General features: G+C 39.4%; 1 protein-coding gene across 7 annotated transcripts in view; it reads left to right on the top strand.

Annotated features, from left to right (window-relative positions):
• Nucleotides 1-12540, top strand: part of BICD1 (BICD cargo adaptor 1) — a 295717-nt gene that overhangs the window by 129074 nt on the left and 154103 nt on the right. The window contains exon 1 of one of the 7 annotated variants that reach the window (XM_034780083.1): nucleotides 3992-4057. The exons of the other annotated variants lie outside the window; for them this stretch is intronic. The gene's annotated coding sequence lies outside the window, so the exon portion shown is untranslated. Of the gene's footprint in view, nucleotides 1-3991; nucleotides 4058-12540 lie in introns of those variants that run through there. 7 annotated transcript variants of the gene reach the window in all.

Raw genomic sequence — 12540 nt, 5'->3', positions numbered from 1 at the left:
CTCTTGAATGCTGTAATACCTTTTAGAGGAGGATTCTGATTCAACTCCCACTTTCACTAGATTGCTGATTAACAATGGAGATTATTTTCACATTAATTTCCAAGGATCTTTCTTGTCCTTGACTATAAATGTGTCCTTACCGATATATTTAGGGATATTTTTGCTCCCCATTTAAAAAAAATGAAGTTGGAAATTATGTATGTTTGCCCAAGGCCCTCACACCATGCCATGTTGATTGAAATCTGCACAGAATGGACTGAGGCTACACAAGTGTGGAGATATCACTGGCTGAGCTGAATGAAACTGCCCCCTCCCCCCTGGTAAATTTCTGACAGCATTTGTTGACTTGCATTTGATATATGGACTTCAACAGTGATCTTAGACTCTATAGGGGTCTATTGACAAAATGCAGAAAAAGTCCACATAAGTTTATTTCCTTTTATCCAAGTCCACCTTTGGGGGAATACTAAGAATTGTTTACTTTTCATGCTACAGCTCAGCATTTATAGCCTAAAAATTACCCCCATCATGTGAGGAAAGGTTATGATTTACTGAATATGATTATCCTATTTGTATGCATGTATCATTTTTGTATTTAACGTTAGGGGTATTGACTATACATCTGTACTACAAAAGTGTTTGCACCTGGGGAGCGCCCATCAGACAGTATGCAATCAGTCTGACTTGTCCCCAGCTAACCAGCCAGCGAACCATTAGGGAGAACAATAGGTCTTTGAAGATGCCAATCTTCCACCTTCCTGAGATGCTACAAAGGGCCTTTGACTCATGGCTGCTTTGACACTGCAGGATCATGTGATCATGTCACCTGGTACTGGACTCCATGATAGAATACCAGTATTTTTCCACTGAGGAGGGGAGGAACCATACTGGAAAACAAAGGATTCCCGCCATATGTAAATCCTATTTAAGACAGGGGAGTGAGATGATTGGGGTTTATTCTTCTCTGAATCCCCACCCAGGATGACTGCTGGAAACATCTAAGAAACAAAGATAAATGGCGGGAGAAGAGCTGAGCCCAGGCTGGGAAGATGTCTGGCCTGTGAAAGAAATACCTGGAGTTTTAAGCGGAAATCAAGAGCATCTTGCCTTCAAGAAACTCCGCAATATGCCTAAAATAACATTTAGTGTGAGAAATTACTACTTGTAACCAGTTTCTTTAGTACTAAGCTTAACTTGCGTATTTGTTTCATCTACTTAGTAATCTGCTTTAATCTGTTTGCTATTCCTTATAATCATTTAAAATCTATCTTTTGTAGTTTATAAACTTGTTTTTGTTTTCTCTAAAACCAGTTTGTGGAATAACAGGGCGCACAGGGGACAAATAAACTGTGCATATCTTCCTCCACATTGAGGGAAGGAGCAAATTTCATGAGCGTATGTTCACTGTGCAGCGCAAGACTGTATAATTTTGGGTTTACACTCCAGAGGTACTGTGCACTTGAGTGCGGGGCAGTTCCGTAGCTGAGCGTTGCCAGGCAGAGCTGATCTCCGTGTCTGTGTCTTTCTGCAGCTGGGTGTGTCTCTATCTGTGTGTGTGCTGGAGGAGGCTTGAGGGCCTGGCTCCGTAGGACAGTATAAGGAAGCCCAGGTTGGTGGAAAAGGTGAGCTCAGTGGTACCCCAATTGCAAGTGGCACTCTGGTGGGGAACCTGTCACAACACTATTTTGTCATTTATACCTATTTTCAGACCAGCTTAAATCACTGCTGAATGTAATAAATTAAGTCTACTGGTATATGGAAATAAAAGATTTATACTTTCTTGTTTATAGATTATAAGGCAATAAAATGCCTTATATATGTAATAGTTAGACTTCTGTTTTAGGGCCTATGGCCCTCACCATGTCACAATTAATAATATATTCCTTCTCACAACAGAGTGTGGGAAATATTATTATCCCCATTTTGTAGATTGGGACCCGAGGCACAATTTGGAATTCTGTGGCAGTTAGGGAATTTAACCTAGGTCTCTGGAGACTCATTCTACAACCTTAATTACAAGGCCATGTAGCCTCTCAATCACCATACCCAGTCAATGACAAATTCTAAGAGAGCTTAACACTTGATCCTAAGCTATTTAGCAGTGTCACTTTATGATTACATATATCAAGAAAAGCATGTTGTTAATATACAAATATAATCTTGGGTCATGTTGGTAATGTATGGGAAAATATACATCTTTCCAGGGCTGGCAGCTATAGTTTGAAAAGACAAGCAGCTGGATTGCTGCTAGTATGTTACACAATTGTGTTTTGATGGCTACTCTATAGGTTTACAGATCCACCATTCTTTATTTTTTATAATGTGACATGACGAGAGAATGAGCTAACACCACCAAAGTAATTCTGGTAGGTTATTGTTTGTATTACAGTAGTGCCTAGAGACTCCAATCAGGGTTAGTGCCCCATTGTGGTAGGTACTGTACAGAGAGAATAAGAGACAATCCTTGCAAAGAAACCTTGCAGTCTAAATATGCAAGGCAGACAAAAGGTGCAAAATAAAACTAAAGTGATTAAAATGAGGTTGGCAAAGGTCATGTTAGTTCTTGGATTCCCTTCCCCCCATTTTTAAACCGTAGAATACATTTAGTGGGGTAAGGAAGAAAGGTAGGAGGTTATTAATTAGCAGCAAAGACAAAGGCAGGGACAGGGAATATAGAAGAGGAGGGATGTAAGGAGGTAGAGGCAGGATCTCCCCCACAGGAGTTGCTACAAACCTCACCATTCCAAGCGCAAGGGATACTTCTTTGACCTTGACTTTGCTAATACAAACACATAGCACAGTGTGCATGTAATATGTATGCTTTAAAATACTCCACATATTTCCCCCACAGAGAGAGGAAGGGAGAAAGAAAGAGCTACATGTGATAGACTAAGGTGGGGGGGAGGGAGAAGGAAAGTAGATGATTGTAGGTGGATGTTTGAAGTGGACATTCAAGCTCCTCCCACAAAATAAGCGCTGTCCACATAAATGACCAAAATGAAATTATGCATATATTTAGAATATGATCATGCATGCCGCTTGGCTCCACTGCACTCTTTGAACTTGTCTCTCCTTGATAGATAGATCTTTGGTATGTGCATGGGCTCTGCTAGGTTCTTGGGGTTGGTTCCTTTGTAAGTGGGGGAAAAATGTAATGGCGGCATCTCTCAAATGCCACCAACTTGTGGCACCAAAATGAGACGTCATTCACAGTGCATTGTGCAGCTCTGTGATCCTTCCTCTGCTTTCCTACATGAGCAATGAAATAATTTAATTGTCAACATTAGTTAACTATCATCATTGGGCATCTTTAGTTAGCACCTCCCTGACATGACCAGCACAGTTCACTCCTCTCAGAGCTATTGTTCCAGGTTCTGTGCCGATACAGCTCTGTATCAATAACCTCATATAGGTGAACAGAGTGTATTCTTCACAATAGTATAATCAGAGAGGTACCAGTATGGTATTGTGACCGAAAGCACCCTACACACTATTGTAAGAATTTTTGCTCAAAATATGCCTTGTGAGGTATCGTTTTAAAAACCAACCACATATTAATAATCAATGTTCTTGTGGAATGTATGTATGAAATGTCTATTAAGAGTTATGAACTTAAGCTGAAATCATGATTACCATGTGTTTACAAGATAAGTCTGGGGAGGGGGCAAATGGTTTTCTCAGAAGAAGAACGAGCTGATGCCGCTAGCCAGGTGTCATCAAAGTTAATTGGCAATCACCTGTCAAGTGGTCATTCATTGGCAAGGAAGGGTGGCAGGAACAAATTAATCTACATTTTAGCGAACAACAACATGGAACTTCTTTCACCACAAAACTCCATGTCTCCTTCCTCACAATTGGAAGGAACTTTATCTAGGGGTAACCCTAAAGAAAATGCATTTCAAAGGGGGATTGGATTGTAAAAGTAGGAGCAAAAACACTGCAGGTTATCTCTTTCTCTCTCTCTCTTTCGCCTAAGAAGACAAAGGAACCAGTCCTTTGAGTTTGTGGTGAGATCCTGACCTGAGAATTTGTCCAGCCCTGTTGCTGTGAACCAGTGGTAAGGTTTTTATCTTGAACCAAGTCTAGCTTGTCAAGTTTTAGCCACTAGAAAGCATTTTATCTTTATTTCTCTTGTAACCATTTCTGACTTTAATACCTTATAATTGTGCTCACTTAAAATCTCTCTTTGTAGTTAAACTTGTTTTATTTTTAATGCAAACTAATCCAGTGTTGTATGTAAACTGAACTGTTTGTTAACTTCAGTTAAAGTAGCAAACTGTTGAATATTGACCTTTAACAGGGGCAGTGGAGTTTTAAGGTCTGAATTGTGCAGGAGAAGGCTGGAAAATGCAGAACACATGTTTTTGGGAAGATTAAGGACTGAGTGTGTGTTGTGGTCATCCTTTAAGTAGTAACCAAGGCTAGTCAAGGCTAGACTATGACTCGCATATTGCTGACAGGCTGCTGGGGTCAAAGCTGCTGGACCACAGTTGCAGCTCTATGCACATACTCAGGGTGTGACCTGCATACTGTTTGGCTGTTTGAGTGGCCCTGGTTGGAATCTACAACAGCAAAGTATTGTGAGGCATGCAGGGTTGTGGGGCAGGTGGTGAGAGAGGCCCTCATTGGTCTGGATTGCATCCCAGAACGTCACAGGCATATTGGTGCATGCTAGCTGTTTCTGAGCCTTCGTGGTGCTTATGCACTTTGGGAAGGCATCCGGCAATTAGGGTGATAATGGCTGTATAAAAACCTCAATAGAATAGAGGTAACAAGTACGACAGGAGGTTGGGAAGGATGGACAAAGCATGGAAGGCAGGAGTCCTGTGACTGGAGGTGGAGGGATTGAAAAGGAAAAAAGTCAGAGCAAACAGTAAATCATATACCACTAGATGATTAAATATTCACCAGCTAGGAGCATCATATTGATGCTTTAATTTGGGAGCTCTCTTGTCCTTTGCACAACCCTCTGCAGATCCTGACCCTTCCTCCTCTCCCCTGTTTCCTGCTTTGTGCTGCAATTGTGGAATTTACTAGTATATAATGCATTCCTACTTAAACAGAGTTAGCTGTTGAAACAGGTAATTGTTTTCACAAGTTCTGTGCTGTTACATTATGCGTTTGGGGAAACTGCATTAAATATCAGTCATACAGATAGGCTCATCATTTGCCTATTTGTGGCAGAAGTCAAGTCATGCTTTATGTTAAACTTTATTGCTACGTAATCACAGGTCGTAATGGTAAATTTCTGCAGAACTCTTCTTCCAAATTTCAGCCCTGAGAGTGAACTAATAAAAATAAAACAGAAACTCAGAGGGACTTCCCACAGCATCTTCCGTTACCTACTACTGTTTTTAGCTGATCTTTTGCATATGTGGTGCTTTCCATCCTTGAATTAACTCTCAGCTTTTTTAAAAGTACTGAATATGATTTTCATTTTCCAGTGATGGTTTTTTGTCTCTGAATAGGCATTGTCTTTCTGATTGTTACCTGGTTATGTCGTAATATTCACAACTGTGCAATTGTTTGGATCAATCATATTTTTCTTCCACTCCTTCAGGAGCATATGTCCACCTCGTTCCCTCCATTACTTCCTGCATGCCAATTATATTCCACACACAAAGGTTCTAAGATCTATGATGAATGACCTTGTTTTCATTTTTATTTCTAACTCATGTATCACACAGTCTCCCTGGCCTATACATGTCCATTAACACGATCCCTTATAATGCACTGATATGAACTTCTGTTATTGCTGAATTCTCATTATTCAGAGTGCTCAGAATCCATTTGGAATAAAAATCACACTATACTGTTATGAGGTTTCAGTGTCTCAGGGCAAATGCTCAGTGTTTAATGACATCATACTGTACAGTTTTTGTGAACAACTCAAAAGGAAAATATACCCCCCCCTAAATTAATCACCAACTCCCGCCTTGGGCAAATACCTGAGGTAAAAGATGGGCTCTGCACTGTTAACTAAAGGTTCTATTCCAGGCTCAATTTAATAATCAAAGATTATTAGTAAAAGATTAATCAGAATGATACAAAAAGGCAAATACCTTATCAATATGGGGAAGTGGTTTTGCATCCTGATGCATTCCAACTATCTTGCAGAAATTCCCTGCTTTATATATCATACTACTTTACAAAAAAGAGACTCAGAAAATTTCATTCTCATGACCTATAGACTTGTGGAATTCCCTTCATGGCATCTCAACTTATACAATTGTGATAAGCTAAAGACATCTATCAACAAGTCCTTATCTCACAAATTACAGAAGACATCTGTAACAACAAGTGTTCACTTTCTTGGTTTTCTGGACATATTTCTAAAGATCAGGGGGTCAGAGCAAGACATCACACACAATCTGCCATTTGACAACACACAGATATTTAGCCTGAATATGAAGGATTATAGTTATAAAGCATTATGGGACTTTGGTTTATCTACAAAGGATCATGGGGGTCTGGTTCATCTGCTAACAGCATCATGCCTTGGTGATCTCACACTTGACCTCTATCAGACCAGTCAGGGAAGTCTTCGACTGAAAATGTGGCATTCTTCTTTCAGAACTTTAAATCTAACTTGAGCGTCACGCCCAATTTAAACTGTTGTGGCGCTACACCAGGAGGCCAGTGGTTTCTGACAGGACTCAAGCCATATAGGGCTTTATATAGCAATGTTAGTGTCTTGAATTGCATCAGGAAGCCAACACAATTGTCAGAAAACTCATGCAATATGTTTCCTGTAACTAAAAGCCAGCTGTGGACCAGCAGTATCTTCTGAGTAGCTTTCTAGGGTAGTCACAACTAGAATGACTCTCAGTAATCTAATCAATCACAAACCTACGCAAAAGAATAAATGGACACAAATCTGACATCAGGAATCATAACATTCAAAAACCAGTAGGATAACACTTCAACCTCCCTGATCATTCAGTTACAGACTTAAAGGTGGAAATTTTGCAACAGAAAAGATTCAAAAACAGACTCCAACGAGAAACTGCTGAACTTGAATTAATATGCAAACTAGATACCATTAACTTAGGCTTGAATAGAGACTGGGAATGTTTGAGTCATTACACAGATTGAATCTATTTCCCATGTTAAGTATCCTCACACCTTCTTGTCAACTGTCTGAAATGGGCCATCTTGACTATCACTATAAAAGTTTTTTTTTCTCCTGCTGATAATTGGTCATCTTAATTAATTAGCCTTTTAGAGTTGATATGGCTACTTCCACCTTTTCATGTACTGAATGTATATATATCTCCTTACTACATGTTCCATTCTATGCATCTGATGAAGTGCGCTGTAGCGCACAAAAGCTTATGCTCAAATAAATTTGTTAGTCTCTAAGGTGCCACAAGTAGTCCTGTTCTTTTTATATCAAGCCTGTTACAAGTTTGCTTAACCTGAACTGATTCAAAAGCAGCAAACTTTTCCTCTTAAAGGGACAATGCTGGCGAAATAAATGGCCAGCTCATTGGAACCTCTACACTACAGCAAGGTTACATGGTTATATAAGGAAGTACTGTTTTCTACACAAATGCCTTAGGCTCTGATCTTGAAAATATTTATGCATGTGCATAACTTTAAACATATGAATAGTCCCATTGAAGCCCTTAAGTAGTTCTCTTTGAAAAGTTTAACCATTCTACATGCAAATTGTTCTAATCAAAGTTTAAAATGCACAAGGAGGTCAACCGCTTGTGTACACTTTGACAAAAGGATACTTTTCATATTCTCTCCTTGATGTGTTGGTTTGCATAATTTCCAACCATGCTAAGAGGAATTATGCAAAAAAAAAAAAGTGGCGGGGATGGGGAATAAATTGACAGCAATTTGTGGAGTAGTTTAACGGCTTAGCATAAAATATTTTTACAGACTACGTGTTCAAATTAGAATACACAAGAAAAAAAAACTGAATTCTTTTTTTCTCTCTCACTATAGCTATGTCTACAGTAGGAGTGAGGGGTGTGGCTCCCCTGCTTATATACACATAGTCGCTTTGGTTCTCATCAAGCTGCTGCAACTATGAATAGCAACGTAGCCACAGAAGGATGGGTAGTGGCAGCAAAGGCACGGCTGAGCCATGCCAAGTACCTATCCACTGGTTTCAGGTTTGTACTCAGCCTGGCTCTGCCATATCTCTGCTACCACTACATGTGCTACTGCGGTGACACTGCTCCAGCTAGCGTATGTGTACATAAGCAGGGGAATCACTCCCCTTTGAGTTGTAAAATGTACATAAAAACTCATCAGCTCAGTTGCATTCTCATGCCGGATACCTCAATTCTATTTGGACATTTCCTAGTTGTGAAATATCCGTTTTTGTGAGAGGTAGGGAGGTAGGCAATGGGGTGAAGTGATGACAAAAAGCTTAAAGCCCTCACAGTGTCAGAACTAGTTTATAGGATGTGAAGTATGGCACAGTTTTGAAGATGACTGGTAGAAGTCCAGTTCTTAATGATGAATGTAATTCACAATTTTGCTGTTAGTGGTTTTGTAAAAAGTGATTCCAGATAAATGATTTACCAGTGCAGTAAAAGATCGAGCTAATAGCTGGTTCTATCACTGAGCAGCTAAAATTCCATGGCTTTTGTGGAGACCTAAACGTGTACTAGAGACCTGCTATATTTTTGGCAGCTAATTGTCCTGCATTCCTTTTAGGAACAAACATTTATAGCTTGGATTTTGGAGGGTGGGGATGAGAGGGGAAACAATCCTTTTGTGAATGGTTGCCTCCTCTTCCTCAGACTTGTATACACTAGGGGAAATGACAGCTGTTGTGCTTCTGTGCCTTGCATTTGCATTTTAAATGTCCTTAGTTCTAGTGTAGACATTGTTTCAGCACCATTACAGAAAGTGTGTTAGATGTGGTGCAGCAAATAATAATTCAATATGTTTGTATAATTTTTCTCATGCCCAAAACCCCCCGGGGGTCTAATACAGTATTTTTTTATTTTTAAATTAAAAGTTGCTATGGCCAAATGCTAACCAAGAGAAGGTTTTCAGGGAAGAAAAATAAAATCCCAAATCCCCTTTCAATGCACCCCACAAACATAAAAAGATAGCACCCTGACATCAAATATTAGGAAAAGGGATCATGATGACCCATGTAGAAGGGTGGATAGATTCATTGATGAGAGGGATAGGTCCCTTGATGGCTATTAGCCAAGATACTCAGGGACACAACCCCATGCTCTGGGTGTCCCTAAACCTCTGACTGTCAGAAGCTGGGACTGGATGACAGCAGATGGATCACTCAGTAAATTGCCTTGTTCTGTTCACTCTCTCTCTGAAGCATCTGGCACTGGACACTGTCAAAAGACAGGATACTGGGCTAGATGGATCATCAGTCTGACCCAGCATGGCCGTTCTTATGTTCTCAAGGATACCACTGATGTATTTTGGTATTTATCCATAGTAGTCTCCTTAAGTGATATCTGACAGCATGGGAAGGATTCAGATTCCAGTAATACAGGTATTGAGTAGCAAGGCCATGCACTCTCATCTTTTCATGGGCTGGTTGTCTTCTCTTGCTCTGCCAGCTACAGCTGCTGTGATGGTGGCATATAAATATGTCTATCTACATACACATATAGCTAACATAAGAATGGCCATACTGGATCAGACCAATGGCCCAGCTAGCCCAGTATCTTGTCCTCTGACAGCGGTGGGTGCCAGATGCTTCAGAGGGAATGAATAGAACTGGGCAATTATCAAGTGATCCATCCCCTGTCATGCAGTCTTGGCTTCTGGCAGTCAGAGGTTTAGGGACACCCAGAGCATGGGGTTGCATCCCTGACCATCTTGGCTAATAGGTTAATCAGTGACTATCTTCAGTGAATTTATCTAATTCTTTTTTGAACCCAGTTATACTTTTGGCCTTCAGAACATCCCCTGGCAATGAGTTCCACAGGTTGACTGTGCATTATGTGAAGAAGTACTTCCTTATGTATGTTTTAAACTTGCTGCCTATTAATTTCCATGCATGATCTCTGGTTCTTGTGTTACGTGAAGGGGTAAGTAACACTTCCTTATTCACTTTCTCCACACCATTTGTGATTTTTATAGACCTCTATCATATCCCCCCTTAGTCATCTGTTTTTAAGCTGAACAATCTCAGTTTTTTTAATGTCTCCTCGTATGGAAGCTGTTCCATACCCTTCATCATTTTTGTTGCCTTTTTCTGCATTTTTTCCAATTGTAATGTATCTTTTTTGAGATGGGAGACCCAGAACTGCATTCATTATTCAAGGTGTGGATGTATCACTGATTTATATAGTGGCATTACGATATTTTCTGTTGTATTATCGATCCCTTTCCTAATGGTTCCTAACCTTGTGTTTAGCTTTTTGGACAGCTGCTGCACATTAAGCAGATGTTTTCAGAGAACTGTTCACAACGACTCCAAGATCTTTCTTGAATGATAACAGCTAATTTAGAATCCATCATTTTGTATGTATAGGTGCGATTGTGTTTTCCAATGTTCATTACTTTGCATTTATCAACATTGATTTTCATCTGTCACTGTTGTCCAGTCACCCAAGATCACTTTGTAACTCTTTGCAGTCTGCCTGGGACTTAACTATCTTGAGTAATGTTGTACCATCTGCACACTTTCCCAACTCATTGTTCACCCCTTTTTCCAGGTCAATTATAAACAAGTTGAATCTCACTGGCCCTAGTACAGATTCTTGTGGGATTCTGCTGTTTACCTCTCTCCACTGTGAAAACTGACCATTTATCCCTACACGCTGTTCTTTTAACCAGTTACTGATCCATGAGAGGACCTTCCCTCTTATCCCATGACGGCTTACTTTGCTTAAAAGCCTTTGCTGTATTCACCCATGAAAGCTTATGCTCCAATACATCTGTTAGTCTTAAAGGTGCCACAGGACTCTCTGTTGCTTTTTACAGGTCCAGACTAACATGGCTACCCCTCTGATACTGTTCTTTACTATAGTTTCAGCAAATTTGTCTGGTACTGAAGTTAGGCTTATTGGCCTGTAATTGCTAGGATTGCCTCTGGAGCCTTTTAAAAAAAAAATCGGCGTTACATTAGCTATCCTCCAGTCGTCTGGTACAGAGGCTGATTTAATGGATAGGTTACATACCACAGCTACTAGTTCTGCAATTTCATATTTGAGTTCCTTCAGAACTCTTGGGTGCATACCATCTGGTCCTTGTGATGTATTACCATTTAATTTATCACTTTGTTTCAAAATCTCCTCTACTGACAACTCAATCTGGGACAGTTCCTCAGATCTGTCACCTAAAAAGAATGACTGAGATGTAATCTCCCTTATATCTTCTGCAGTGAAGACTGATGCAACGAATTTATTTAGGTTCTCCACAATAGCCTTGTCTTCCTTGAGTGCTCCTTTAACATCTTGATTGTCCAGTGGCCCCACTGATTGTTTGGCAGGTTTCTTTCTTCTGATGTTCTTAAAAAAGATTTTGCTGTTAGTTTTTGTTTCTTTAGCTAGTTGTTCTTCAAATTCTTTTTTTTTTTTTTTTTTTTTTGTTTTTTTATTTTTTTTTTTGTTTAGCTAGTTGTTTTTTAATTTTTTTTTTTTTTTTTTTTTTTTGGCTTGTCTAATTATACTTTGACTTGCCAGAGTTTGTTCCTTTCTGTTTTCCTCAGTCAGAGTTGACTTCCACTTTTTAAAAGATGTGTTTTTGTCTCTAGCTTTCATCACCACAGTATCTGTGTCCCTTTGATAGACAGGCACTTTATTGCTTAGGCCTTTAATCATCAATAGTGAGCCACTGAATGCACCTTTTATTTCATAAGATGTACTTTATGAGCAGTGTTCCTAACTCACTGTTATATTAATAGGTGTATTTACTGAATCACAATTAACAGTTTCATTATTTTAAATCGAACCTCTTGTTTAAAATAACCCATCCAGCAAGTTGCTGACTCCTACTGTTTCAGAATTTGCAGCCTTTTGAAGAGACAGCTGGATTAATATATTATTGAATATATTTAGAATCCTTTAATGTTGATTTCACAATACCCTTGAAGTAAACCACACTTACAAAGTACAAAGGTATGAACTGAGTTTTGCGATGAAATTATCAAGGGTTCTTTCAGCTGTGATGCCAGTAAAATGTTGCATGTATTCTGAGAAGGCTATAAATAACAACAGTAAGGCAATGGATTTAATTTGGCATGACACTTCTATTAACAAGAAGGTAAAGGAGAGTACTGTTTACAAGAAGAAGAACTGTCTAGTATACTTTGGGTTTGGGGGATCAGTCTGAGAATGAAGCTATGAGTACAGCAGAAAATAAATTTTTTGGAGGGTCTTCATTAGAGGAATAGATTCTTCCATAACCTTTGTCAGCCCTGGAATGGGAAGACTATTACCATCTTCAAGCAAGAATCATTTTTCGAGTTAAGAAATGTGAGAGAGCGTTAGCTACTATTAAGATAGCGGCTCTTTATACTTGGTTACTTCCATTGGTTTTGAGTAGGTTATCCACAGTTTTGACTAACAGTAATTAAAATGAAGTGGCAGATGT

The sequence above is a fragment of the Trachemys scripta genome, chromosome 1 (assembly GCF_013100865.1).
Source record: "Trachemys scripta elegans isolate TJP31775 chromosome 1, CAS_Tse_1.0, whole genome shotgun sequence".
NCBI classification, from domain to species: Eukaryota; Metazoa; Chordata; order Testudines; family Emydidae; genus Trachemys; species Trachemys scripta.
Note: the sequence above shows the minus strand (reverse complement) of the source record. Positions and strands in the feature narration are given on the sequence as shown.